The 27,253-nt window shown below is 58.6% G+C and overlaps 1 pseudogene; it reads left to right on the top strand.

Annotated features, from left to right (window-relative positions):
* The first annotated feature begins 219 nt into the window (after positions 1-219).
* Positions 220-12,780, top strand: LOC125318717 (annotated as a pseudogene).
* The last annotated feature ends 14,473 nt before the right edge of the window (positions 12,781-27,253 follow it).

The raw sequence follows: 27,253 nt of genomic DNA on the forward strand, positions 1-27,253 counted from the left end.
GTATGTGAACCCTGTTAGTGTGCCCCAGCCAAGCCATCTTTAGTGATTCTTATCAGAGCCACCAGGAATGCATCAAGGTTACCGAAATGTAAGCAGCGCTCAATTGGGAAAGAAGGAGCTGAGAAGCAGAATACCAAGGCAGCAAGAAATAGATAAAGAAGGACTGTGCCGCACTGGACTAGAACCAATCCTGTTTTCTGAAAAGTGCGTGCAGAACGCATGGACAAAATCGAGGGACCAATCAAGAAGTGCGTGATCGCGTGCACAGCAGTTGCAAAATGCGTAAGTAGAGTGCAATGTAAACAGTAAAATGTCTTCTGTGGAATCATATTGGTTCGTTGTTCAGAAGTCCTGAGCTCCCGCATGCTGGTGACCTCGCGATGTGATAAACGCTGCGATAATGAAGCAGACCGGACCCTTTGGATTCTGAAGGGGGTCTGTGGAGTGAAAAGGCGGGAGGCCCCGGTTGGAGCCTGCCAGGGCTGGACCGTGGAGGGGGGAGTCAGAGAACGGCTCCGTTGGAGTTGGGGGAGCCGAAGAAAGCTCCTGGGGAAAGAACTCCGGAAAACGTACGCTGCAGCGGGTGCACCCGAAGAGGTGAGAGGCCGGGGGCTGGAGGATGGGGAAGGGTCTGTCGAAAGAGGAGCGGGCCACGTTCAGGGTCCTCCAGCACATTCTCTTTGAGAGAAGCATGACCCGGAGGTCTTGAAAAGACTGTTAAGATGGGGTCGGGAGAGAGGATTTTTTGCCACCCATGGGAGCGTTCTCAGCACTCTTGAGTGGGAAAGGCTGGGAATCACTCTTTGGGACGCCATAAGCGATGGATTAAAAGAGACTAAGGGGCTTAGTACGCTATGGAAGTTAATAATAATGGCGCTGAGGCCAATAGAAGCAGAAAAAACAGCTGCGGTAGAGGCAGCAGCCCATCTAGAGCCAGGCAGTCCCGCTGCTGCCTTTCCGACGTAAGCACGAGAATTCTTTGGGGGAGTAGACCCAGTTATACCGTCCCTGCCTTCTGCACCCGCGGAGACGGAGTTACAGGCTCCACAGCCCGCGCCAGAACCAGAGAAAATGGAAGTGGATGAGCTCCCCTCTCCGCAAGCACCAGAACTGCCTCGGAGGTGTCCCGTGGTGTCCCCCGAAGAGTTAACTTTAGCACTGGGGGGGCGTGTGTGTCCCCCGCTGCCCCCATCGCCGTCTGCCTCACCGCGGCTTAGCCAGAGCGGGGATTCCAATGCGAACGGCGGGTGTTCAAAGGCAGAGCGATTGAGCCGCTTGGAGAACACAAGCGGCAGGAGAAAGAAAGAGAAAACCAGAAACCGCCACTGGTGGCAGAGGGGAGAAAGAATCCTGAATCAGCTGCTGAATGTGTGTCGCGGTGCCGAGTTTTCGGCCGGCGTTGGCCGCGGGGATCGCGGGCCCGGCTCCCCGGGGGGGTGGCCCCGGTGGGGGTCCGTCCGCCCTGTGACTCCTGCCGAGGAAACATTTTGGCGAACAGAGAAGGGGGGAAACCGCGGGAGCGAGAAGGGGATGCGGGGAAATTCCAACCGGGGCAAAAGCTGGAGCGGAGCCGGGGAATGCGAAGAACGACTGATCCCCCGGCTCAAAGGCCGGAGCGGAAAAAAGAAAGTCCTGCCCGCGGCTCCCCAAGCCGCCCTGCTTCCGACAATCCTGCTCGGCGGTGGCAGGGAATCATACGGGAGGCTTTGATTGAGGGTGAATTTATTGCACAAGCGTTCCCGGGAATTGCTGCCCCCGGTAATCCGAACCAACGCCAGTGGGCGGGGCTCAATTGGAAGCTCGTCCGAGAAGGACAAAAAGCTGGGATGCAGTATGGATTAACCAACCCGGACGTGCAAACTTTGTTGCACCATATCTTTACGAGTGGTTTAATGACTCCGTTTGACTGTAGAAAGCTGGCAGAAATCTTTTTGAAACCCACACAGAGACTGCTATGGCAAGCGGGTTGGGAAAGGCGTATAGATGGTGCCGCGATTGAAAATCTTGAGCTCTTGCAGGAGGGTGCCCCAAAACCTGCTCAGTGACGGGACCCCTTCAAACCTCTTCATCCCAACATGTGTCTGTCTCATTCCAGATCCCATTCCAGCCATCCTCCCTCTCCCAAATACAGCCTCGTTCTTAGGGGGGCAGAGCTGCTTCAGGAGGCATCGGTGAGTGCAGGGGATCCTTTATCCCCCTCGTGCCGCTCCAAGCTGCCGAGGGCAAAGCCCTGGTTTCTAGGGCTGTCCCCGCTCCTCAAATCTGTCGGATTTAATACCCAAGTGTGGCCGGGACACGGCCCCGGAAGCTGCGCTAATGCCCGGCGGTGCCCGGGAGGGTCTGAGGGGAGGGGAGTTCATAAGGACTCCCCCCGCACCCATCGCTGCGCACGAAAATCTTTTTTAGTGCATGCCGGCGATTTTTCGTGGTTTCTGGGCTCAGCGGGGCTGAGGCGGCGGCAGCGGGAGCCGCGGGGCCCGGCCCGTGGGGGCGGCCGGGGGTGAAAAGTGCGCGGCGACCCCAGCGCGGTGCCCGAGGGCTGAGCGGAGCTGCTCGGGAACAACCCCCGGAACCCCCCCGGTGCCCGAGGGCTGAGCGGAGCTGCTCGGGAACAACCCCCGGAACCCCCCGGTGCCCGAGGACTGAGCGGAGCTGCTCGGGAACACCCCGCTCGTCTCCGCCGCTCCAAGCCGCTTTCCCGGCTCCGGCTGCCGCCGCCGCCCGGCCCCGGCGCGGTCCCGCGGGGTCGCCGCTCGAGGCGCAGCTGGAGGGGCTCGATCCGGGCCGCGCCCCGCCCGTCCCTCGCTGCGGCTCCTTCAGTGACGCGGGGCGGCCGAGAGCCCTCGGGCCGGCTCCAGAAGACCCCAGAACTGCCCCCGGCTGCGGCTCTTTCGGTGACGCGGGGCGGCCGAGAGCCCCCGGTGCTGCCCCGACGGTCCCTCGGTGCGGCTCTTTCAGTCACGGGCAGCGGCCACTCCCGGTGCGGGGTTTGTGTTATTTTTTTATTCTATTCTCTAGAGCTTAGTCCATTCCCACCTCCCATGCCAAGCCCCTCCAGTGCGGCTTTTTCACCACCGTCACCTCTCGCCGCTCTCTCGGTGCAGCTCTTCAGTGACTCGGGGCTGCGGAGATCCCCTGGTGAGGCTCTTTTCCTGTATTTTATTTCATTCTCTCTATTTTTTTGTTTTTCTATTCACACCTCTCTCCCTCCTCGGCGCTGCCCTTCTGGCCACACCCGACAACGCCCGTCCCGCCGTGCGGCTCTTCAGTGACACCGGGCGCCGCGGACATCCCAGTGCAGTTTTTTATTCTATTTTACTCCGTTCTCTGGATTTTATTCTACTCACCCTCCGCCCGTCCCTCGGTGCAGCTCCTTCAGACGCGGGCGGGGGAGACGCCTCTCGCTGCGGCTCTTTGATTGTATTTTATTCTCTTCTCTGTATTTCCTTTCGTTCCCAGCTGCCCGTCCCGCGGAGCGGCTCCTTCAGGGACCCGGGGCGGCACAAACCCCTCGGGGCGGCTCCAGCAGAGCCCCGCCCGCCGCCGCTCCCCGAGGCCTCCCCGCTGCTCCCCGGCCATCGGACACCGCAGGCCGACCCGGCCCCTTCTTCCTCTTCTTCTTCCTCCTCCTCCTCCTGCCGGGATTCAGCCCCCGCCGCCGCCCGGCTCCTTCTGCCGCTCCTGCCCGGCACGAAGCGGCGGTGCCGCTGACGGGGCCGGAGCGCGGCTGCCCCGCGACTGCCCCGCGCCTCAGGGCCGGGCCGGGGAGTGACCGCACGGCTGGGGAGGGACCCCCGCTGGACACGGCAAGGATTCCTGTCCCTCAGGGGGAAGCACGAACTCACCGAAACTCCCATCCCTTCTCCGTGCGCCGCTGGCCACAGGAGGGAGGGAAACGGGGATTGCGCTGGAGTTTTACATTCAATCCTTACAAAGCAGAGTCCCAGACGGAGCTCCGCTTTCAGCTTCCAGCGAGGGAATCCAACGGGAGCGCTGGCGCTTCTGTAACCTCAAGCTCTTCCTTGATACTCGACACTTTAGTTCTGGCCATAGGAAGCCCTTCAGCAGCAATGTCTCTCCCAGCCACTGGTTTCTGGCTCACACCCAGCTCGGAGCTTGGACAAGAAACCCAAAGTCCCAGGAGAAGCAGCTCTGCTGTTACTTTGGGGTTTTTTTCAGAGTTCTTTTTATTATATTTTACATATCATCTATATTTTACTGGGTTTTTTTCTTTTTCTAAAATCTCGTGTTTATTCTCTCTTTGCCCCCTCCAGCCCTTGTCCCCCTCCCGGAGGTTTGTGGGGCGCTGCTGTCCCTCAGCCCTTCCTGCCCCGGCACCCGCGGCCGCTCCGGTGCCCTCAGGCCCCGGCTCGAAGCGAAACCACAAAACCCTCTGGAAAGAAAGCCGGTCTGGGCGAAAACCCTGCAGGGGGGATTGAATGCCACGCACAGCGATTGCTGAGAGTTGGAGATTCCAAACGCTCCAAGGGGCCCGAGGGAACCGCGCTGCGGCCTCGGGGCCTCCCTGGGGCACCGCGGGGACCCCCGAGCAGAGCGACTCTTCCCACCCCCCAAAATCCGCAGCTTTGGGTCAGCTGAGGAAAAGAGCTGGAAAAAGGGGCTGGAAAGGGGCTGGAGCCCGAGGGGACCCCTCAGCCATGGCCCGGAGCAGCCGCAGGAAAATGCCCCGGAAAGCAAGGAAATCGATGGAAGTAATGAGGAATTTTTGAACTCTTCCTGCTGCTGTTTCCAGAAGGTCCCGGCCGAGTCCTGCCGGGAGGAGCCGGGGGCGGGGAGGGGCCTCAGGGCTTAATTGGGGAGAAAAGTTGAATTGGGGCAAGGAAACTTTAATGGTGGGGAGAAAATGTGAACGGAGGGGATTTGAATGGGAGGGGATGATTTGAATTGGGCAGAGAAAATGAAGTGGGGGAGGAGCCCCCCAGCCCTCGGCTGTGGCCCGAAGGTGCTGCCAGCGGTTCCCCTGCTCCCACCCCCCGGGCTGGGGGCGCGGAGCTGCCGCTGCTCCCCGGGAATGCCACGGGATAAAAACTCCACTCAAGCTTTTATGCTCCCAGTCATTCCCAATAAGATCCCACTTGCCCCCAACATGGTCCCAGTTGTTCCCAGTCATGCCCTGTATGGTTCCTTTCACTCTCAGTCCCTCCCAGTAGGAGTCAGGTACGGCCCCAGTCACTTCCAGTATGAACCCAGCCACTCCCAGTCAGTCCCTCTATGATGCCTTTTGTCCCATCATGGTCCCAGTTGCTCTAAGCATGATCCCAGTATGAGTCCAAACACCCCCAGTATGATTCCAGGTAACTTCCCAGTAGGAGTCTGGTTTGATTCCTGTCAGTCCCAGTATGATCCCAGTATGACCCCAGCATGCGCCAGCTACTCCCAGGATGATCCCAGTTGCCCCCTGCATTTTTCCAATTGCACCCTTTCACCACCACTGTGGTTCCAGTCTCCCAGAATGGTTCCAGTCTCCCAGAATGATTCCAGTCCGTTTCAGTATGATGCAAATTACTCCCAGTATATCCCAGCAGCACCCATTGGCCCTCAGCATGTTCCCAGTAGCTCTCAGTGTGGTCCCAATATATCTCAGTATAATCCCTGGTGCTCCAAATCTGGTCCTGCCCAGTCCCGGTCCTGGTCCCAGTGTATCCCTCTGTCCCATTCTGTCCCAGTCCATCCCAGCCTGTCCCAGTCCATTCTGGTTCCTTCCCGGCAGCCGCCGCCGTTTCCTGAATTCGTCTTCCCCACTCCCCCCGCCCCCATCAAAGCTTCTCCCCCGCCCCCCAAGATGCTGATGGGGATCGGGGGCTTCGTGTTGGGCTTCATCTTCCTGGCGCTGGGGCTCGGCTTCTACCTGCGCAAGCAGGTGACGGGAGGGGCCCGGGGGTCGTGTCCCCCCTCCCCCGGAGCTCTGTGCTCCCCCAGGGCCCCCCAGCCCGGTGTCACCCCCCTTTGCTCTGCCCACAGAGCTCCTGAGCCGCCGGCGGCCGCAGCCCCTCCCCGTGGCCTCGGGCCCGGCCGGGACCCCCCGCTCCGTCCCCGCGCTGATTTTGGGGGGTCGTGTGTCCCCCCCAGCCTCGCTGTCACTCTGCCCCCACCCGGCTGCTCCCAGTGTTCCCAATAAAGCTTCCCAGTTTGGGCTGGTCCCGTTTATTGGGGGGCACTGGGGAGGGACTTGGGGGAAACTGACGGGGAGCCGAGATTGGAGGGGGCAGAACCGACCCTGGGATGGTTCGGGAATGGGGACCCCCCTGTGTCCCCACCGTGTCACCCCGCCCTTGGGAAGCACCTGAACGCCAACACCCAGCGAACCGCAAAACGTGCCGAGTCGCCCCTAAATTCCACAGCCCCCAACGACCCCCAAATCCCCCAGAAAAAGTCCCCTCAAAAGAGCCCCGAAGAAAGGCGCCAATCAGAGACAGCGCTGGACAACCTTCAGCCAATCAGAGCGCGTGGCGCTGGTGACTCACCAGTTGCCAGGCAGACCCGCAGCGCCCAGCGCTCCCCGCCAGGGGAATTTGGGGAGGGGGCGCGTGGGGGGCTCCCAGGCCGGGCCCACAGCCCAGCCCTGCCCCAGCCCGACCTGTCCCGGCTCCATCCCGGCTCCTCCCGCGGGATGCGACCGCGCTGGGAAAACGGGGGGCCAAGGGTGGGCGCTGGGCCCGGGGGGAGCAGGAGAAGGGATGTGGGAGGAGGAGGAGGAGGGATGAGGAAGGAGCGGGAGAAAGGCCTGGAGAGAAGAGGAGAAGGAGGCGGGATTAGGAAGGAGGAGGAGCGGGAGGAAGAGGAAGGAGAGAGGAAAAGGAGGAGCAGGAAGACGAAAAGCAGCAGGGGAAGCGCGGGGTCGGTGCCCGCTCTGTCCGCCGCGGCCCCGGGAGCATCCCGCAGGTGAGCGGGGAGGGGGAGCTCGCCCCAAATGTCTTGGGGGTCCCCGAGAGGCATTTTCTCTTGGGGGGTGTTTGGAGCTCGCAGCTTCCAGAATGGAGCCCCAAATCTCCTTGTGGGTCCCTGGGAGGGTTTCATTTGGGGGGGGGTGCGATGTTTGGATCCTGCGGGACCCCAAAGCTGAGCCGCAAATGCCCCTTCGGGGGATATTTTGGGGGCTCCGTGCCGGTGCGGGGGTGGGAGGGGGACATCGTTCTTGGGGCCCCTCTGGGAGAGCGGTGGAGGGGAACGCCGGGAGCCCCAGGGTGGCGTGAGGGGAGAGGGGCGATCCCGGAGCTGGGGGACCCCCGGCAGCCTGGAGATGGGGTGAGCCTGGCTAAGGGTGGACCCCTGGGATCGCTGGAAACCTGCAGCAGAGAATCAGGGGAGAAGGGACCCCTGGGAACCGCAAAACCCCCTGGATCATCACTGAGTGGGACCCCAGAGAGGGGGAACCCCAGGAGCCACAGGACCACGATGAGCCCAGGGAATGGAGACCCTCAGAACCGCAAGCGGAGAGATCAGGGAGGGGGAAGTGCTGGGAGGGTTTTTTGGGCTGAATCGTGGTGGTTTGGGGTTTTTATAGACACAAAGGCCCCGGAGAATTCCATAGATGGACTTGGGCAGGAGGAACCCCCAGGCCAAGGCGCTCACCCCTTGTTTCTCCTCTCAAACCAGGATTTGTCATTCCCAAGGCGTGGCCGGATGGAGGAGGAGGAAAAGCCCCGGAGATGCCGCACGAGGAGGGGCTGCAAACGCAGCCCAGAGAGATCCAAGGAGGAAAGAGCCCCCCTGTGCCGGGAAGGCGGCCGGAGATCCAGGGGGAGCTCGGAGCTGGGGGAGAAGCCTCAGGGTGGAGAGAAGCCCCACAAGTGCTTGGAATGTGGGAAGGTCTTCAGCTACAACTCCCATCTGAGAGTACACCAGAGGATCCACACCGGGGAGAGGCCCTATGAGTGTGGGGAATGTGGGAAGAGCTTCAGCCGGAGCTCCCACCTGATGGAACACCAGAGGATGCACACTGGGGAAAAGCCCTATGAGTGTGGGAAATGTGGGAAGAGCTTCGGCCGGAGCTCCAGCCTGTGGGGACACCAGCGCACCCACACCGGGGAGAGGCCCTATGAGTGTTCTGAGTGTGGGAAAAGGTTTCCAAGCAGCTCCGATCTCCTCAAGCATCAGAGGAATCACACGGATGAGAGGCCCTTCCGCTGCTCTGACTGCGGGAAGGGCTTCAAGCAAAACACCAACCTCGTCACCCACCGGCGCATCCACACCGGGGAGAGGCCCTATGAGTGTCCTGAGTGTGGGAAGGGCTTCAGCTACAACTCCTGCCTGATCCGGCACCAGAGGATCCACACTGGGGAACGGCCCTACGAGTGTGAGGAGTGTGGGAAGAGGTTTCAGACCAGCTCCGATCTCCTCGTACATCAGCGGATTCACACAGAAGAGAGGCCCTTCCACTGCTGCAACTGTGGGAAGGGCTTCAATCAAAACTCCCAACTCATCAGGCACTGGTGCATCCACACCAGGGAGAGGCCCTACGAGTGTCCCGAGTGTAGGAAGGGCTTCAGCTGCAACTCCGACCTGATCCGGCACCAGAGGATCCACACTGGGGAACGGTGCTACAAGTGTGAGGAGTGTGGGAAGAGGTTTCAGACCAGCTCTGATCTCCTCAGACATCAGCGGATTCACACGGATGAGAGGCCCTTCCACTGCCCCGACTGCGGGAAGGGCTTCAAACGCAACTCCCACCTCATCAGGCACCAGCGCATCCACACCGGGGAGAGGCCCTATGAGTGTGGGGAGTGTGGGAAGAGCTTCTCCAGCAGTTCTGCCTTGACCCAACACCAATGGAGGCACCGCTAAGGGAAGCCCTGCGAGTGCCCCGAGTGTGGGGAGAGCTTCGTGCGCTGCTCCAGCTCCATCCCCCGTGGGAGGATCGGCGTTGGATGATCCCCAGTGACCCCCGTTGGGCAGAGCCCTGGTGACCCCCGTTCCGGGTGATCCGCGCTGGGTGGGGGGAAGGTGTTGGAGAGATTTCTTTGCCTTCTCCTTGTGCTGCTGGGATTTGGTTGGGAATAAATTCCCTCCCTGTGCCCAGGCTGGCTCTGTTGTGCCCGTGCTCGGGGTGGGATCTCTCCCAGTCCTTCTCTCAGCTCCTGGGCCTTTCCTTGTATTTCCTGTCCCTGTGCAGCTGCAGAGGGCAGGGACAGAGCGGTTTTGGTGTCTCCCAGCATCCAGGCAGGGCCAGCCCAGCCCCGGGGGTTGTGAGGGGCTTGTGGGGGTCCCCCATTTTCGGGACATCCCCACTGGAGGAGGGTGTCCCCCCTTGCTGCAGCCCCAGCCCTCAGGCAGCGCTCAGCCAAGCAGGGAACACCCTCAGCTGGGGCCTAGTTTTTGGGCACACCTGAGCCCCTGGACATCTCCATCCCCATTTTGGAGTGCAGCTGAGCTTGTCCTGGTTGCTTCAGAGGAATTTGGAGAGGCTCCATATCTAATTTTGCCTATTTCCCTAGGGCTGCCCACACTTCTGGGTTCCCTTCAGCAGAGGCCTTGGCAGACATTTGACACCAAGGTACAGCAGCATTAGCCTCTGTATCTCCTTTGACAATATGAATTTGCATTCCCACTTCAGCCATCAAATCCCTTCCCAGTAAATTACAATCACAGTTAGGAACAAACAGAAATTGATGCATTTCAAACCCATCTCCCACATCTACTAATAGTGGTTGAATAAAATACCCCTGCTCATCTTTCCCACTTATTGCCTGAATAATGAAAGAACTTCTTGACAATTTCCCCCCTTAGGTCTCAGATTCGGAGTGGATCGAGAGGCCCCTGTGTCCATCAGGAGCGGCCTCGTCTCGATCCAGAGGCGCCCTGAATGTTCTCAAGGGCTCTGGTGCGGTGGGTCCCTGGTGTGCTGGGAGCTCTGAGAGCCCTGACAATCCATGTCCATCAGGGGTGGACTTGCTGGTGCTGAGGGTGCTGCTGTCTGTGCTTGCAGTGTCCTTGTGGCCTGCAGCTGGAGCCCTGATTCCTTGGCAGGGGCTGTTTGGGTGGGCTCTGCCGTGCCGAGGAGGGCAATGCCTGTGCCAGGTGCTTGTGGCCGCCGCCGTCCCCTGGGTGCTGGGGCCCCCTTGGGCCCTGCGGTTCATCCCTGGGGGGCTGTAGAAACTCTGCCATGGCCTTTGCCTTCACCTTGGCCTTTTGCTCATCCCTTCTTGCATTCCCCTGCTGAGCCTTTCTGGCCAAGTGCTGCAGGGGCTTCTTGTGCCTCTCCTGCAGCCCCCTCAGTGCCTGTGGGTGCTCATCCTCTGACAGCTGCTGAGCTTTCTGCACAATCATTCGTTTCTCCAGTGACCCAAACAAGATCGATGAAAGAAAATCCTGATCCTTCCACATCCCGCAGCCTCCTGGGGGCCGGGGGCCAGTGCCGGCCCTGCCCGGGGGGTGTTGGGGTCAGGCAGTGCCCGGCGCTGAGCCCCGGCTGCCCCACAGCCCCGGCCCGGCCCCGCAGCTCCCCACAGGCCCCCAGCCCGTGCTGCCCTGTCCTGCTGCTCCCCACCACAGAGAAACCCCCTGAAATCCTGACCTCCTTGTTTTCCTGTCCTGGAAAGCAGGGATAGAAGAGATCTGGATCAGCTGGCAAATTTTGAGGATAAGATGGTGCTGAAAAATATCCCAGTCCTCACTTTTTTCTCTTCTTCCTCTTTTCCATCTTCCTTTTCCTTTCTTACCACATAGATTCGTCCTGCTGCTGTTTGCCTTAACCATATTCCTGCACACTCCCTTCAACCAATCCTTTCCCAGCACACCAACACCATCCGTCCCCTTTTGCTGAGACCCCTTCTCGACTTCCCTTTTTACCCCTGCTGGGTGTCCATGTCCTTAAATACCTCTGGGAGAATGTGCAAACTGCCTCAACATTGTCCCCTTTTGTATAGGACACGATGTCCGTGGTTGTGTTGAGGCTTTGTTGTTGTTCTGGAAGTTGAGGAATTGAGCAGGAGCTTGGCTGAGCAGCAGTGTGTGTCAATCAGTGCCATTTTGTGGAGCTGATGGTTTGTGGTGTCACTTGCTTGTGTCCAAGTCGGTGTGGCTGTGTCCGAGCAGATTGAGAGCATGTGTTTGTAGGGAGGCGTTGCTGTTGTTCCTTGGCTGGGGGTGCCCGGTTTTCGGGCCATCCCCCCTGGAGCAGGGTGTCCCCCCTTGGTGCAGGCGCGGCCCTCAGGCAGCGCTCAGCCAATCAGAAGGCGCGGCGCTGGTGAGTCAGCAGTTGCCAGGCAGAGCCGCAGCGCCCGGCGCTCCCCAGCTGGAGCCCCCGTGTGGCCCGGCCTTGGCGCCCCCCGCGAGGGGAATTTGGGGAGGTGGGAGGGGGGGAGCGCCAAGGCCGGGCCGGCCCGTGCTGTGCTGGCAGAAGTGGCTGCGGCGGGGGCCGAGTGCGGGCAGGAGCGGCCGAGAGCCCAGCGCTGCCGCAGCCCGAGCTGCCGCAGCTGCATCCCTGCTGGTGCTGTGGGATGCGAGAGCTCTGGGGGGCAGAGCGAGCCAGGGGTGGGTGCTGGGCCTGGGGGGAGGAGGAGAAAGGCTGGAGGAGCAGGGCTGGAGAGCAGAATGGTGAAAGGATGGACGTGGGAGCAGCAGGTGGGATTCAGCAGGAGAAGGAGTAGTGTGAGGAAGAGGAGTGTGGGGAAGAGTAGGGATACAGGAGGAGGAGGAGGAGGAGGAGCAGGAAGAGGAGGCACTGCAAGGTTCCAGCACTCGCTGTATCTGCAGCCTCCCCCCAGCCCCAGGAGCGTTGCCCCCCCCATCCAGCAGGTGATCAGGGAGGGGGATCCACGATTTTCCCGTGGGTGAATCTTGGTATTTCTGAGGTTTCTTGGTCTCCATGTTGGTGCTTTGGTTTTTTTGTAGGGGCTGAATGTTTATATTTTGGAGGGTGTTTTTTCTGAATCTTGATGTTTTGGGAGTTTTGGGTCTGTGTCTTGATGTTTGTGGTACTTTTGGTCTGAATCTTGGTGTTTTGGAGGTTTTAACAGACACAAGATGCTTGGTGATGGCCTTGGGCAGGAGGAACCACAAGCCGAAGGCGCTCACCCCTTGTTTCTCCCCCAAAACCAGGATTTGTCATTCCCAAGGCGTGGCCGGATGGAGGAGGAGGAAAAGCCCCGGAGATGCCGCACGAGGAGGGGCTGCAAATGCAGCCCAGAGAGATCCAAGGAGGAAAGAGCCCCCCTGTGCCGGGAAGGCGGCCGGAGATCCAGGGGGAGCTCGGAGCTGGGGGAGAAGCCTCAGGGTGGGGAGAAGCCCTACAAGTGCTTGGAATGTGGGAAGGGCTTCAGGTGGAGCTCCAGCCTGAGGGAACACCAGAGGATCCACACTGGGGAGAGGCCCTATGAGTGTGGGGAATGTGGGAAGGGCTTCACCAACAGCTCTGGTCTGATCCAGCACCAGGTGGTCCACACTGGGGAAAGGCCCTATGAGTGCTTGGATTGTTGGAAGAGCTTTGGACAGAGCTCCAGCCTAAGGGCACACCAGCGCACCCACACTGGGGAGAGGCCCTATGAGTGTTCTGAGTGTGGGAAGAGGTTTCACAGGAGCTCCAGTCTCCTCGTACATCAGCGCATTCACACGGATGAGAGGCCCTTCCGCTGCCCCGACTGCGGGAAGGGCTTCAAACACAACTCCACCCTCATCAGGCACCGGCGCATCCACATCGGGGAGAGGCCCTACGAGTGTCCTGAGTGTGGGAAGAGCTTCTCCAGGAGCTTTACCTTGACCAAACACCAACGGAGGCACCGCTAAGGGAAGCCCTGCGAGTGCCCCGAGTGCGGGAAGAGCTTCGTGCGCTGCTCCAGCTCCATCCCCCGTGGGAGGATCGGCGTTGGATGATCCCCAGTGACCCCCGTTGGGCAGAGCCCTGGTGACCCCCGTTCCGGGTGATCCGCGCTGGGTGGGGGGAAGGTGTTGGAGAGATTTCTTTGCCTTCTCCTTGTGCTGCTGGGATTTGGTTGGGAATAAATTCCCTCCCTGTGCCCAGGCTGGCTCTGTTGTGCCAGTGTTCGGGGTGGGATCTCTCCCAGTCCTTCTCTCAGCTCCTGGGCCTTTCCTTGTATTTCCTGTCCCTGTGCAGCTGCAGAGGGCAGGGACAGAGCGGTTTTGGTGTCTCCCGGCATCCAGGCAGGGCCAGCCCAGCCCCGGGGGTTGTGAGGGGCTTGTGGGGGGTCTCTCGTTTTTAGGACATCTCCACTGGAGGAGGGTGTCCCCCCTTGCTGTAGCCCCAGCCCTCAGGCAGCGCTCAGCCAAGCAGAGAACACTCTCAGCTGGGGCCTCGTTTCTGAGCACAGCTGAGCCCCTGGACATCTCCATCCCCATTTTGGGGTGCAGCTGAGCTCCTGGATACCTGGGTTCCCAGTTTTGGGGCTCTATTGGGCTTGCACAGCCTGGTTTTGGTAGCGGGGTTGGTTTAGAGGTGGCTTCTGAGAGAAGGATCTGGAAGCTTCCTCCATGTCTGGCAGAGCCAATTCCTGGCAGCTCCAAAGATGGAGGTGCCGGATGCAGAGATGCCCCCACAGCCCCTGGGAAGGAGGGAGGGGTGGGGGGAGGGTGTTTTTAAGGGTCTTCTTTTCCTTCTCATTCTCTTGCTCTTATTTTTTCAGTGTCATCAATTTAATTAATATCTCTTAATTAGAGCCTGATGTGCCCGTGCTGGTGTTTGCTGATGGATCTCTCCCGGTCCTTATCCCCACCCGGGAACCCTCTGTTCCATTTTCTCTCCCCTGTGCGGCTGCGGGGGGCAGGGACAGAGTGGCTTTGGTGGGTGCCTGGCACGGGGCCAGCGTCACCCCAGGCCATGGGCACCCCTGAGATCCCGCGTCCCTGGGGACACATTTCTGGGCACAGCTGAGCTCCCACCTGCCCAGCACCTCGAGGTTCCCCCTCCAAAAATCCCCACTGCAGGGCCCTCAGCCAATCAAAATCATGGCCAGCGCTGGCCACGGGGCGAGTGGTGGCAGCTGGGGCCGTACTGGTGGCACTGGTGGTGCTGGGAGCCCCCCAGCTGCGGGCGCGGAGCTCCCGGTTGAGCGGGGGGGGCGTGACATGATGGGAAAGGGGGGGAGAAGGGGAAGAAGGGGTGATGGGACCCCTAAAATGAGTGAGAGGTGGAGGGGACCCTCAAAGGAAGAGCAGGAGGGGTCTGAAGAGTGGGGGAGAAACGGGTGGGAGGGGGTGGGAAAGTGGGGAAAAGTGGAGGATGGGACCCTAAAAGTGAGTGGGAGTGGGCTGGGAATTGGGGGATTGTGGGGAAAAGGGTGGCAAGGGTGAAAAGGAGGAAATGGGACTCCAAAACTCCTCTGGGGAGCGGCTGGAAATGGCGGGGGAGGGGATGTGAAATAGGGAGAAGGGTGGAAAAGAGGAAGTGGGAGCACGGGCAGGAGGGTCCCATGGCGGCCGTGGGGCACAGGGGGTGCGGAGCGGGGATCCGGGGTGGCTCCCGGAGCTCTGGGCGTGCTGGGGGCTGCAGGGGGGCACCCCCTGAGCTGTGTCCCGCACACACAGGGGTGTTCCAGGGCATGATGAAGTCCGAGTGTCACTTCATGAAGGGCAGCGAGCGGGTGAGGTTGGTGCAGAGGAGCATCTGACACCGGGAGCAGCAACTGCACTCGCCAGCGATGTGGGGCTGTTGGTGGGGGACACCCCGTGTGGGGAGAAACAGGCGCAGTGCTGGAACAGCCATGCAGCAAGAGTGGGGTACAAAGGGGCTCTGGCGGACAGGCTCTGCCGGCACAACCGCGAGATCGTTGCCCCGTTGCTGGCGGAGCGCAGAGGTGCAGAACGTCGGGCAGAGCGAGTCCCCTCGGGCCCTGCCCTGGGGATGAGCCTGGAGCCCCTCAGCCCCCCTGGAGTCCGTCCCCGGGGCCTCTTGTCCTTCCAGGTTCCCCTGAGCTCTCCCAGTCTCTCCCAGTCCCTCCCAGTCCTTCCCAGTGTCTCCCAGTTTCCCTCCGCGTGTCCATCGCAGCCCTGCGTGGCGCTGGCGCCCCTCAGCCAATCAGAGCGCGTCTCTCTGATGACTCATCAGTTGCCAGGCAGACCCGCAGCGCCGACTGCCCCGTGCTGGACTCGGCCTCCCAGTGCCGCGCGCTCCGTTCCCAGTCGCTCCCAGTGCCCTCCCAGTGCCTCTCCAGTGCCCTCAATCCACTCCCCTCTCACGAGGGCAGCTCACTTCTCTCAGAACACTCCAACCCAAAGCTGTCTATGCTTCTAGGCCGATCTCTTGTCCTGTTTCTCGGTGTTGGGCATTCCATCAAGAGCCACCCTTCTTTTTAGCCTCGGCAAAGGGGTTGGGAGAGGGTTTGGGGGATCCTCGGAAGGCAGGGAGCAACTGGGATGGGGCTTGTGGAGTCCTGGAGGAGATGAGTGGGTTTGGCATGTGCTGGAAGGTTTAACGGCGTTCTGGACAGATTGGGGACGAAAAAAAGAGGGGTTTAGGGGGTCCTGATGGCTCTCTGGGGGGTTTTTTGAGAGGTCCTGACCTCTGTGGACCCCCGACAGATGCCAGCGGACACTGCCCGCAGCAAGATTCTGACGGGGATCGGGGACTTCGTGTTGGGCTTCATCTTCCTGGCACTGGGGCTCGGCTTTCACTTGCTCGAGGAGGTGACGGGGGGTCCTTGGGATCGCATCCCCCCTCCCCCAGAGCGTGTGTGCCCCCCCGGGCCCCCCAGCCCGGTGTCACCCCCTTTGCTCTGCCCACAGAGCTCCTGAGCCGCCGGCGGCCGCAGCCCCTCCCCGTGGCCTCGGGCCTGGCCGGGACCCCCCGCTCCATCCCCGCGCTGATTTTGGGGGGTCGTGTGTCCCCCCCCAGCCCCGCTGTCACTCTGCCCCCAGCCGGCTGCTCCCAGTGCTCCCAGTAAGGCTTCCCAGTTCACCCCAGTGCCGTTTATTGGGGGGCAGTGGGAAGGACTCTGGGGAACCCCGCGGGGGAGCCAAGACTGGAGGGGCAAAACCAGCCCTGGGATGGATTTGGAATGGGGACCCCCGTGTGTCCCCCCCGTGTCACCCCGCTCTGGGTGCTGGGAGCCCCCGGCTGCGGGTGAGGAGCTCTTGGGTGAGTGGGGAGGGGCGCGGGGACGACGGGAAAGGTGTCTGAGAGGGGGATAAGGGCCGGGGGGACAGCGGGAAAGGGCTTCCCATGAGAGTCCCTTTGTTTCCCCATTGTTAGGGAAGATGAAACAGGAAAGCCTTATAAATATGATTGCCTGACTAAAGATTTTGGGAATATGAAAACTATAAGCGACATCGAAATGAAAGCCACTTTTTGAGATACCAAGTCTTAGTTACTGAACAACTGGAAAACAATGGTATGGCCGACTGAAGGTAATCCCCTCTTGATTGAACAATACCCTCTGCTCGCAGGCAGGTCCAAGGGTCAGAGCAGACCCTACTAGCTCAGCAGAAGGGGTCCAAAGAGTAGTTTTTAGAAGTTAAGATGTAACACTCTATGGTAATATAAGAACTCTTATAGGCTGTATGTAAATGCTATAGGATTTGTATCTTGTATTAGATTGGTTAGTGACAATTAGAATATTCAGTACAGAAGATGATTTATTGTATTGTAACCAGGACTTCAGACACTCTTACTACACTCTCTTACTCTACTCACTTCTTCTTCTTCACTCTCATTCTTCTCGCTCTCTCTCTCTCTTTACTTACCCGCTCACTCTCTTGCTCTCTTGGGCCTGCTCAGAGCTGTCTGGCAGCTCTAAGCAGTGCCCCTGTACCCACGCCCTTTGCAATAAACCGCATGTTCCAAGATCTGACTTCAGAGATCTCTCGTCTCCGTCCGTCCCGACCATCCGACCCACCAAAGCACCTACACCCATCATTTGATCTCTTGAGCTGTTCCCTGGGGCTCTCGGGGGGGCAGAACCTCACGGGGGGGTCCCCAAACCCCTGTCCCTCCCTGGGGGTCTCATGGGGGGTTCCTCCCCACCCAGCAGCTGGTGCTGAGGCGGCCGTGGGGCAGAGAGGGGTGGGAAAGGGGTGTCCAGGGGGGTCCCTTGAGCTCCCAACCTGCTGTGGGGTGCTGGGGGCTGCTGGAGGGGGGCACCCCCTGTCCTGTCTCCCACACAGGTGTGTTCCATTCCTGGGGAAAAGCCCACTGGCACTTCCTTGATGACAACAACTGGGTGAAGTTCACGGACAGGAACATCTACAACTGGGAGCAGTTTGGGCACAGAGGATACCCCAAAATTTGGAGGTGGGATGGAGTTGTTTTGAGGTGGAATTGAGCCGTGTGCAGTGGGATGGAGTCGCTTTGAGGCGCCTTTGATCCCTCTCGGCTTTTGGGGTGCAGAGCTGTGAGGGACTGAAATGTTCCGGGTTAATGGCTCAAACCATTGGCCACCGGCAACAGCAGCGGGGCCTTTGCTGGCCGTGGGCACAGGGAGCGCCCGGGGGCACAGGGGGGGAGCACCCAGCCCGGAGGGGACGAGCCGGGCCTGGAGCCAGGGAAGGGCAGAGGCCGATGGGAAGCAGATCCGGCCAGGTGGGACAGGGCTTTGGAGCAGGGCAGCGCCCTCCCTTACACAGCTGGCCCAGCTCTGGGAACCCGCCCGGGGCAGGCCCGGGACATGCACACAGAGGGCTGGAGGTTTCCATCCCTTCGCATGGGCCATGCCTGGCTCAGCTGCGCTGCCGGGAGGGGCAGGGCCATGTCTTAGAAGGGGCCATAAACCATCAGAGCCCCCAGAGTGCCCCGGGATCCACAGTGTGACATCGGACACTGCAAAACTCCCCCGGGGGAGGTGCCTGGGTGTTCACCCAAACCTGAACCTGTATTAACCCACGGAACTTGGAGTTTCCGGGGCTTCCCCAGCCCCCACGGGATCCAGCCTGGGACCATCACTTACACCAAGGACAGGGACATTGGAACAACCCAAACCCAAAGTTTTGTTGCTGATCCAGGGCTGCTGACTCTGTATCCTTCTACTCTCATACTTCCTTTGCCCTTATACATTTCCTAAGTGTTACTTTTATGCTTTTAATATTACTGGAGATGGTAACCAAAAGGGCTCCAAACCCCCTTCACACAGCAACCAAACTGTTCTGAAATAAACCCTACAGAGATATATTTATAAACACAGATCTTTCAGTGTTGTTTCACTCTAATCTGCCCCAGGGAGCCATGAACCAGACCCTGGGTTACCCTCGCCTTCAGGGGCGGGGTGGAACAGGAGCCGGACATGGGGGAAGCTTCTGGAAGCTGCTGACGGAAGCCACCCCTGGAGGCCCCCTGTTTCCAAAGCCTGGCCATGCAAACCCAGGACACTGGATCCAAACATGGATCACTCAGACGGGGGGACCAGGGCTCTGCCTGTCGTGGTTTGACGCAGCTGAGAGTCAAGCACACGAAATCTGTTATTTTTCATAAGGGGAAAATAAGAAAATATTGAGGAAAACTAGAGAGCTGTGAGGCAAAACAGGTTCAAACTTAAACAGTTGCTGTACAAAGAAAAAGTTTATTACCAACAGAATTAAAAGTAAAAGGAAATAACAAGAAATTCAAGCAAACCTCCCCTCTCTTCCAGCACTTCCCTCCTTTTACCCAACTCGCACAAAGGAAGCAGAACATGGGATTTCGGTCAGTGCTGCAGTTCTTGAAAAGTCTCTTTGTTATGCTTAAGGAAAAAAGGGTTTTCTTCTGCATCACGTGGTTCCCAAAGTGCCACCAACAGCAAACCCGCCCAGAAAGAAACAATCTGCGGTGGTGTAAAACATCTCTTGGGCGTGCCCAGCCCCTGCCCTGGAGGGATCTCTGCTGAGAGAAGAGATTTTGTAATCGCCCAGCAGGACTCGCTGGAAAGGCAACCACTTCTTTGGTCACAGCGAGAAAAGACAGACCCACAGTCCTTTAGGAGACCCTATGCAGATCCTTTGTAACCCATTGGCCTTTACCCATCCCAGATCCTTTGTAACCCATTGGCCTTTACCGATCCCCTATATCCCTATAAAGCCAGCCCTCTGCCCCTGCGAGGAGAGAGAGCTGCTGCCGTCCCTGGCTTTCCCCTTCGCTGGAGTACGGACCAGCAATAAAGCTACTCTGTGCGGAACCAGCCACACGAGTGTCTTGTCTCTCTCTCTGGTCTGGCTTGGCCTGGAGGCTGCCCTGCAGAGCTGAGCTGAAATCACGAGCTGATAATCACTAAAGAGCTGACAGTCTCTGCACAGGCCCTCCTGCCAGCAGCTGAGGTAAGACATCGGGCCTCGGGAAGGCGATTCCTTTCAGGACCATCTCCCCAGACCGGGCACCTCTTCCTGGGTCAGAGCCACTGACCCCATCACCAGCTGTAATAATCTCTGCCCTGAAAAATCTCACAGTTCCTTCACACTGCCAGACAGGGGCCATCACATGGGGTTATTAATCTTTTTAAGGATTAATTACTTTGGCCTGAACACAAAGGGTTTTGGGGTTTTTTGTGAAAGGAAGTCTCTAAAAGCCTCTCAATACTTCTATATAGCCGGGCATAGGCACTTTTCATAATTTTCCTGGGCCACGGGTGAACTTTTCATCCCGCCATGTACTCCAAATGGATCAAAGAGACAAACAGTTTGTGATATTACAGTTTCTTACCACGGCCTGCAGAAGTTTTTTAAGATACGCACGAGAATCGTGGCACCGCCCTCTTTTCTCCCATCTCCATGTTCAGCTCCGTCCCACAGGACTCGCTTTCTCTTCTCTCTGACTCCGAAGCCGCCACGTTGAAGAGTGTTCTTGTTCGGGCTTTACGGTGGAGAAAGCCTCGCTCCCTTTGTGCTGCTGGCTGCGTGGTGTCCTCTTCAGTTCAGCGCGGAGTGTGCTGGCTGCAGACAGGAGGCTCCGCCGGCTCCCGCTGGCTCCGCCGGCTCCGCGTGGAGAGGAGAGGGACCCGCCGGTCCCAGGGAGCCGCGCCGGATGGGTTTAGCTGTGAGCAGTCCATGGCTGGCTTTAGCTGCCTGCGGCTCTGGGACAGTTCCCCCCAGCAGTGACACAGGCTCTGTGCCGCGGCGTTGGGAAAGGAGGGGGTGCAGGGGCCCTGACCCGGCGGGGCCTGGAGGCTCCAAGGCCGCCCCACCTTCGGCAGGAGAGCTGGAATAAAAGGAATTCCCGCCTTTCCGTGTGGTTTAAATGTGTAAACTGTGAGAAGCATCATTAGTCTAAAAGACTGTCCATCAACTCAGGGTCAACCCACTACACCAGCTCTGCTGGAAGTGGGCAAGGGCACCAGAAACCCCAAGGCCCAGCCAGTGCTGCTTCTGGAGGTGCTGGGAGCGGCCAGGGAGGCAGCCCCAAACTGAGGGATAGGAAGGTCTCTTCCGGCCTGGATGAATCCGGGACTCGGGGATCACCCCGGGCCAGGTGCAGCACCTGGCACTTGGCCTTGTGAGGCCTCGTAAGGTTCTCGTTGTGCCACTTCTCAAGCTTGCCCAGGTCCCTGTGCACAGCCAAATCCTGCCATGGTGCCCCTGCCACGCTCAGCTGCCCGTCCCCTGCAAACGTGCTGAGGGGGAGCTCGAGCCCCTGCCTGTGTCATTGGGGACGCCACTAAAGAGCCCCAGGGCCAAGGCAGAGCCCTGAGGGACACCCCTCGTCCCCGGCCTGCAGCTGCACATGGAGCCAATGCCCCCAAGTCCCTGGCTGCGGCCATCTGGCCAATGGCTCGTGCCCTGAGTAGCCCACCCGCCAAAGCCAGTGTGTGGAGATTGGGCTGTTGAGTGGGACTGTGGCCAAAGCCTCACAGAGGCCAAGGGCTACAAGTGCCCAAGTCCAGGGCCTGCTCAGTGCTACTTCCAGCAGGCTCGGCTGCTGAAGGGGCACCGGCTACGGCCCTTTGTGACACAGGCGCGTGGTGTCAGGGCCCTTGGCCATGCGGAACCTGGGGGTGCCCAGAGACCCTTGTGACATCAGAGAGCCCCGCCCTGGCCGAGGGTATCTAAGGGGCGCAGAACCTTGGAGTGCCCAGTCCGCTGAGAGCCACTGTCGCAGAAGGAAGCAGCTCCCGCAATCCTTCTGTGCTACAGGACCTCAGAGATGGAAGAGGACAAGGCAAACCCCAGCTCCTCCCAGCCACCCACCCCTGTGCCCAGCGAGCTGCAAGACCAGACCCTCAGCTGGCACTTGGTGGGGGCAGAGAGTGCCTCGGTCAGGCCACAGACAGACACTGAAGAGGAGCAGGGGCCCTTTGTCATCAAGGAGGCAGAGAGGAAACCTGGCATGGATGAGGAGCCTTGCCAGGGGAGAGACACTCGGCCCCAAGAGATTCGCCTGTGGGAAGAGGCAACAGGCCGTGAGTTGTCCCAGTGGGTACCAGCAGTGCCAGTGCAGGAAGTGTCCCTGTGCGGAGTGTGGAGTCACCAAGGGCTGAACCCGTGGAAGATGGGTGTGAGTGTGCAGTGGGGAGACAGGGCACAGCAACAGCTCTACCAGAGGGAACAAAGAGTGAAAGTCCAGGAGCTGCCCCAAGGGGAAGAAGAGGGGAATGACCCAAAGCTGTCCCAGCAGGGCGAAGGAAGGGTGAGGGGCCAGGAGGCAGACAGGGGGTCACTCCTGGCAGAGAAAGGGAGCGAGGAGGGCACCTCAGCTGGAGACAATGAAGACTGCCAATACCACACCCAGCTTGAGCTGTCCCAAGAGTGCCAAGGTGCGGCAAAGCCAGAGCTGTCCCAAGGAGAGGTCAGCAGCTCCCAAGACCCCTCTGACGAGGATAACGGCATCGAGCCAGAGCCGTGCCACGCAGAGCTCAATGAGGGGGAAGAGTACATCTACCGAGAGGTTTGCATAGAGGAAGATGGCAGCGACAGAGACCTCACACAGAGCACCTGGCAATACACGTGCATCTTCAGCTTCGGGGTCCCGCCCTCGCTGCCGAAGGACGCCGCCTGGGACGGACTCAGCGTCCTCGAGCTGCGCGAAGAAGGCGGGCGCCGAAGCCTGGCAGCTCTTGCGGCAGACGGGCTCCCGGCGCCCGTCCCTCGGGAGGCCTGGGCCGAGCGCCCGGCACGGGAGCCGCTCTGGGCCTCGCTTCCCCCCGTGCGAGGCCGAGCCGCCACGGGACCCGCAGCTTCTCCTGTGCTGGCCTGGCAGGAGCCGGGGCCTGCCCCGCACAGCCCCCGCGGCCCCTCGGCTGCCCAGCCGGCTGCCCCCAGCAAGCGGCCCGGCCGCCTCAGGCGGGCGCTGCGGGCGCTGTTCCGCTGCCGCTGCCTGGCGCCGCGGACGCGGGAGTAGCGCCCGCCCGGCCCGGGGCTGCCGATGGCGGCCGGGCCGGGGCCTGCGCGGGCCCCCGGGAGCCGCACGGGCGGCCTCGGCCTGGCCGGGCCCCGCAGCCTGAGCTGCCCCGGCTGCTTTGGGCCGTGCCGGGGGCGTCTCCCCGACGCCCAAAGTCACCGGCGTGGCCGGCCCCAAACAGCGCCCGTGGAGCGCGCTCGGTGCCGGCGCGCTCGGCGGGGAAGCCCAGAGAGTCACCGAGGTGCCCAGAGACCCTGCCGGGCACCCGGTGCCACTGGCACCCGGGCAGCGCCAGCGTCGCCCCGAAACCACGTCCCCAAGGGCCACATCTGCACAGCTCCTGAACGCTGCAGAGACAAGGACTCCACCACTGCCCTGGGCAGCTTCTTCCAGTGCCTCACGCCTCTGCCAAGGAAAAACTGCTTCAGATCTTGAATCTGAACCTCCCCTGGTGGCATCAAAGGCCACGGACATGACTGCAGGACTTTGACTCAACAAGTGGAAGCTGACTTTAAGAAATAGTAATAGTTTAAAAAAAAAACCCCGGAAATTAAAACAACCTCCTCATACAGGAAAAAAGAATAGGAATAGGAGTAGGAATAGGAATAGGAATATTGTGATGATGAAGAAATAGCAGTAGTAAATAGGAGGAAGAAGAAAAAGGAATAGAATATTAATAAAAATAGTAAGTTGAATAAGAATAAGAAGAACATAGGAATAAGAAGAAGAAGAGGAAGAAGAAATAGTAGTAAGCAATAAGAATATGAAAAAGAAAAGAATAAGCATAACAAGTGAATAAGATTAATTAGAATAAGAAGAATATGATAAAGAAGAAAAAACAGTAGTAGTAAATAAGAAGAAAAATTAAAATAGGGATAAGAAGAATAAGAGTAAGACAAAAAAGAAGAAGAAGCAGGAATAGTAGAAGTAATTAAAAAGAAGAAGGCAAAGAAGACTTAGATGAAGAAGAAGAAATAGGAAATAGTAATAATAATAAGAAGAATATCAAATTAAAATACACATCCACACATCCTCTAGAATCCCATCCCTCCCATTTGTTGTTACAATAAAATGCATGTCCAATAAAATCCGTTTGTTGTCCTCATATGGTCTCACTTGCACCTTCCCTGGGGCACAGGCGTCTCTCCCTCTTGGCATCCTAACCCATGGGCAGGGTCCCTTCCAGCCACAAGCATGCCAGGATTCTGTCAGGGACTCCCTTCCCTTCTTCCCTCTGCTTCCAGCTGGAAAATGTGCAGCAAAGCAGCCTTTGCTGTCTGCTCTGGGAGCCCTCCCAGCTGCTGGACCTTGTCCCCTGGCCCTGCACAGCTCCCTTGGGAGGCACGGCAGGACCAGCAGCATGGGAGCCTCGGGAATGCCCCTCTGGGATCCATGGCACACACTGCAATGAGCTGGAACTCCAGTTCCCAGTGAGGAAAAGATGTTCCTGCCCTTCAAGGCAAAGCTCTGAAGGGGCTGAAACCCAAGTGGAGCAAGATCTTACAGTGACATTTCACTGCCAGCCTCCATAACTTCATCCAGGGCTGCTTTAGCTCCTGGATTGGGGAAAAAAAACCATCAGGGGAGGGTCTTTGGCTGGGAGCTGCCCTGGGCAAAGGGAGACACTGGGAGGGAAAAGAGCAGGCAAAGGAAGGCAGGAGAGAAAGGAGGACCCGGCAAAGAGCATCACTCCGGATCTCTGAGGGAAGGGGAAACCTTTTGTTGTATGGAAACCAACAAAAACTCGGAGTATCTCTGCCAGGCCACTGAAGGCCTCTCCTGCCCCACTCTCCCCAAGCAAAGTGCCCCTCCTTGCCCATCCTCGCAGCACTGTCCTCATGCCCTTCTGCTCGTTGTGGATGATGGGGCAGAGGGTTTGTTCCAGGGCATCCTGCAAGCACCAGGCAGGACAGTTCCACCAGGATGGGAACCCAGCTCAGGGCTGAGGGACTCAGAAAATCTAAACACCAACACAACACCAACAGGGCACATTTGTCACTTTTGCTACAAAAGGCAGCACTGAAAATGATGGGTAATGAGAGCCTCCTAATCACCCCAATCCCTTCTCCATTTTAAACTTTCTCTGAAATAACCAGAATAGCTCTTCAAATTCCTTCATCTTTGTCAGTCCCAGATCTTTGGAGAGCAGACTGGGGAAGAGAGCACAACATCAGCATGTTGGTAATCAGACATGGCTTGTTGTCCATTTCTCCTTACTCAGTTACAGCGGTAGATATTGGGAATAACCAGCTGTCCTGAGGAATTTTTCCTGCAGCAAGTTATTTTCCTGTCATGGTCCATCTGTAATTTTATTACTTTATTACTTATTAAAACACCAACATACATACAGTACAGCGCCTTGCAATTACTCCCCCTTATATTTATAAACCTCAAAGTCTTCCAGGTCTTAACAACATCTTTCTTCTATTCTTACTCTTTGGGTGCATCAAAAGACTCCTACTCACAGCAGTAGAGAAAACCTTCTCGTTAAAGAGTACCAGTGGTACAAGATCTACCCAGGCAGCCGTAGCCGTGGCTACCAGAGAAACATCTTGCTGGGATGATACCCAAAGCACCCCAGTTTAAGGTTTAAGTTTCCTTTATTTTTTTAAACAAAACCAGGGGAGATGTTGCTGTGCACCTTCCCCCCCGTACTTGGTCTGTCCCAGTTCATTTAATTGTCAATAAGTTTGTAGTTTCCCCTCCCCTTGCTGCATTGTATACACCTTGCCTTAGCTGCCAATCCTTGATGTACACCACCCCTTTCCCCTCGCCCTGCTAGAAAGTTCTTCTCCCCTCGATACCCCCTTGGTCCCTTTGAATTTCTCCCCTCCCCTTGTTTTCCCTCATTGGCTAATTGTATGTCACTCCACCTGTGAACCCTCCCCTTCTCCTTCCCCACTGGTCCTGAGATTGTTGCCACCCTTTGTCCAACCCTCCTTTAAAAAGCTGTGCAATCCCTTTCCTGGGGTCTTCGGTCCCTGCTCCCCCTGAGGACAATAAAGCCCTGGATACTCTACTGGAGTCCCCTCCTTCCTTCTTGCCTCTGCCTGCGAGTGCAAACCATTCAGCACCCTGAGAGCTTTGCCTCTTGCGGCGAGACCAGCTTCATCTTGGTCTTTGGAGCGCATCAGACCCGTCACTGCGAGTGACCGGGCAGCTCCAGCAGCGACAGTTATGTACTTGGAATCGCCGTGCTTATGCTCAGTGGCAAAAGCACAAACCCAGAAGCAAGGCAGAAAAGGGTACTTACTTTCAAGACATGCGAGATTTGTAAAGAATTACAAATGACCAAATAAAAAGGGGGGATTGAGAAACGGGTGATCAGTTCTTAATTCGTGTAAGCACAGTTAACTATTGGGAGACAGCAAATGTTAATCACAAAAGCGGAGAAGCAGGATTCGCCCTAATCTTGTCAAGATAAGAGGAACAAGAATCTGTTTGAAACCAGCACAGAAACTGCTGAGTCACCCCACAAAGGACTGCCCGTGCTCCAGAAAGAAAGGTGAAAAGTGCATTGTGATGAAGAGTGCTGATCTTCATTGGAAAGACCCGAGAGGAAGAAGAGGAGCCTTCCTCAGTGCGACCACCAGGACACACCACTCATGTGTGACACATATGCTAATTATATTAATGACTTCCAAGAACTGATTTCTATAACCACCCCTATCCCAAAGAATGTGATGAATATTCATGAATTTTACCCATAATATTGTGTTGTAGGAAGTGCCGTGTGTGTGTGTGTGTGTGTGTGTGTGTTTTTGGAGGAGAGATCCCCCACGTATCCGGCGCTGAATAAAGCAAATACCCACTTCTCTGACTGTCTCTGAAGTGCCTCTTGGTCCAGTTTGGGCGATTCGGGATCCCAAAAAGCTGCCAGGGATCCCAAAATCTCCCAAATCCTGTCAGGGATCCCAAAAACCCCATCAGGAACACCCCCAAACCTGCTGGGACATGTCTCGCATGGTGGCCAGGACTGCAGACTCCAAAATCCTGAAAGGGACCCTAAAAACCCCATCAGGGATCCCCTGCGGCACAGGTCCCGCATGCAACCCCAAAAACCCCCAAAAATTCATCAGGGGGTCCCAAAAAGCCCTCAGGAACACCCCAGGAACCCCAAAACCTGGCTGTGACAGGTTCTGTGTGGTGGCCAGAACTGCGGACCCCAAAATCCCATCAGGGACACCCCAAAATCCTGTCGGGGACCCCCTCCCGTGTTGGGGACAGTCCTGGGGTGTCCCCCCGATCCCCTCCCGGTGCATCCCGTGTCCCCTCCCGCCTTGGGGACATTTGGGGACACCCCCGTCACCCAGGTAGCCGCACGGCCACGTCCCGGCCGATGCCCGAGGAGCAGCGGTGACAGGGACAGTGCGCGCCGGGGGGCGGCCATGGCTGTCACCCCCCCACCCCGGCAAAGGCTCTTAACGGGATCAGCGCTCACGTGGCACCGGGACCGGGATCAGGATCGGGATCGGGGTCGGGATCAGGATCGGGATCGGGGTCAGGATCAGGGTCAGCCACCCCCGGGATCGGGGTCAGCCACCCCCGGGATCGGGATTGGGGTCAGGATTGGGGTCCGAACCGTGGTCAGGATCGGGATCAGCCGCCCCCGGAATCGGGGTCAGCCACTCCCGGGATCGGAATCGGGATCGGGACCGGGATTAGGATGGGGGTCCGCGCCCCCGGGATGGGGGGAGATCTGGGGACATTCTTGGAGACAGCACAAAGTGTGGGGGGAGCTCGGGGGGCGGCCCCCTCTCCTGGGGACCCTAAATCCCCCCCTCCCCACCCCAGGGGACGCTGGGGACCCCAAAACTTCCCCTCCTCGAGTGGCCAGAGCGAGCTCTGCGCTCCGGGACCGGACACCGGACACCCCCTGGACCGGGCTCCGCGCTCCCGGACCGGACACCGGACACCCCCCGAACCGGGCTCCGCGCTCCGGGACCGGACACCGGACACCACGTCCAACACCTAAATGCGGACCGGCCTTCTTATTTGCATAACCCCGCCCACAAGGCCGACAAACCACTGGGCAATACCAGCGTAATT

The sequence above is a fragment of the Corvus hawaiiensis genome, chromosome 31, assembly GCF_020740725.1.
Source record: "Corvus hawaiiensis isolate bCorHaw1 chromosome 31, bCorHaw1.pri.cur, whole genome shotgun sequence".
NCBI classification, from domain to species: domain Eukaryota; kingdom Metazoa; phylum Chordata; class Aves; order Passeriformes; family Corvidae; genus Corvus; species Corvus hawaiiensis.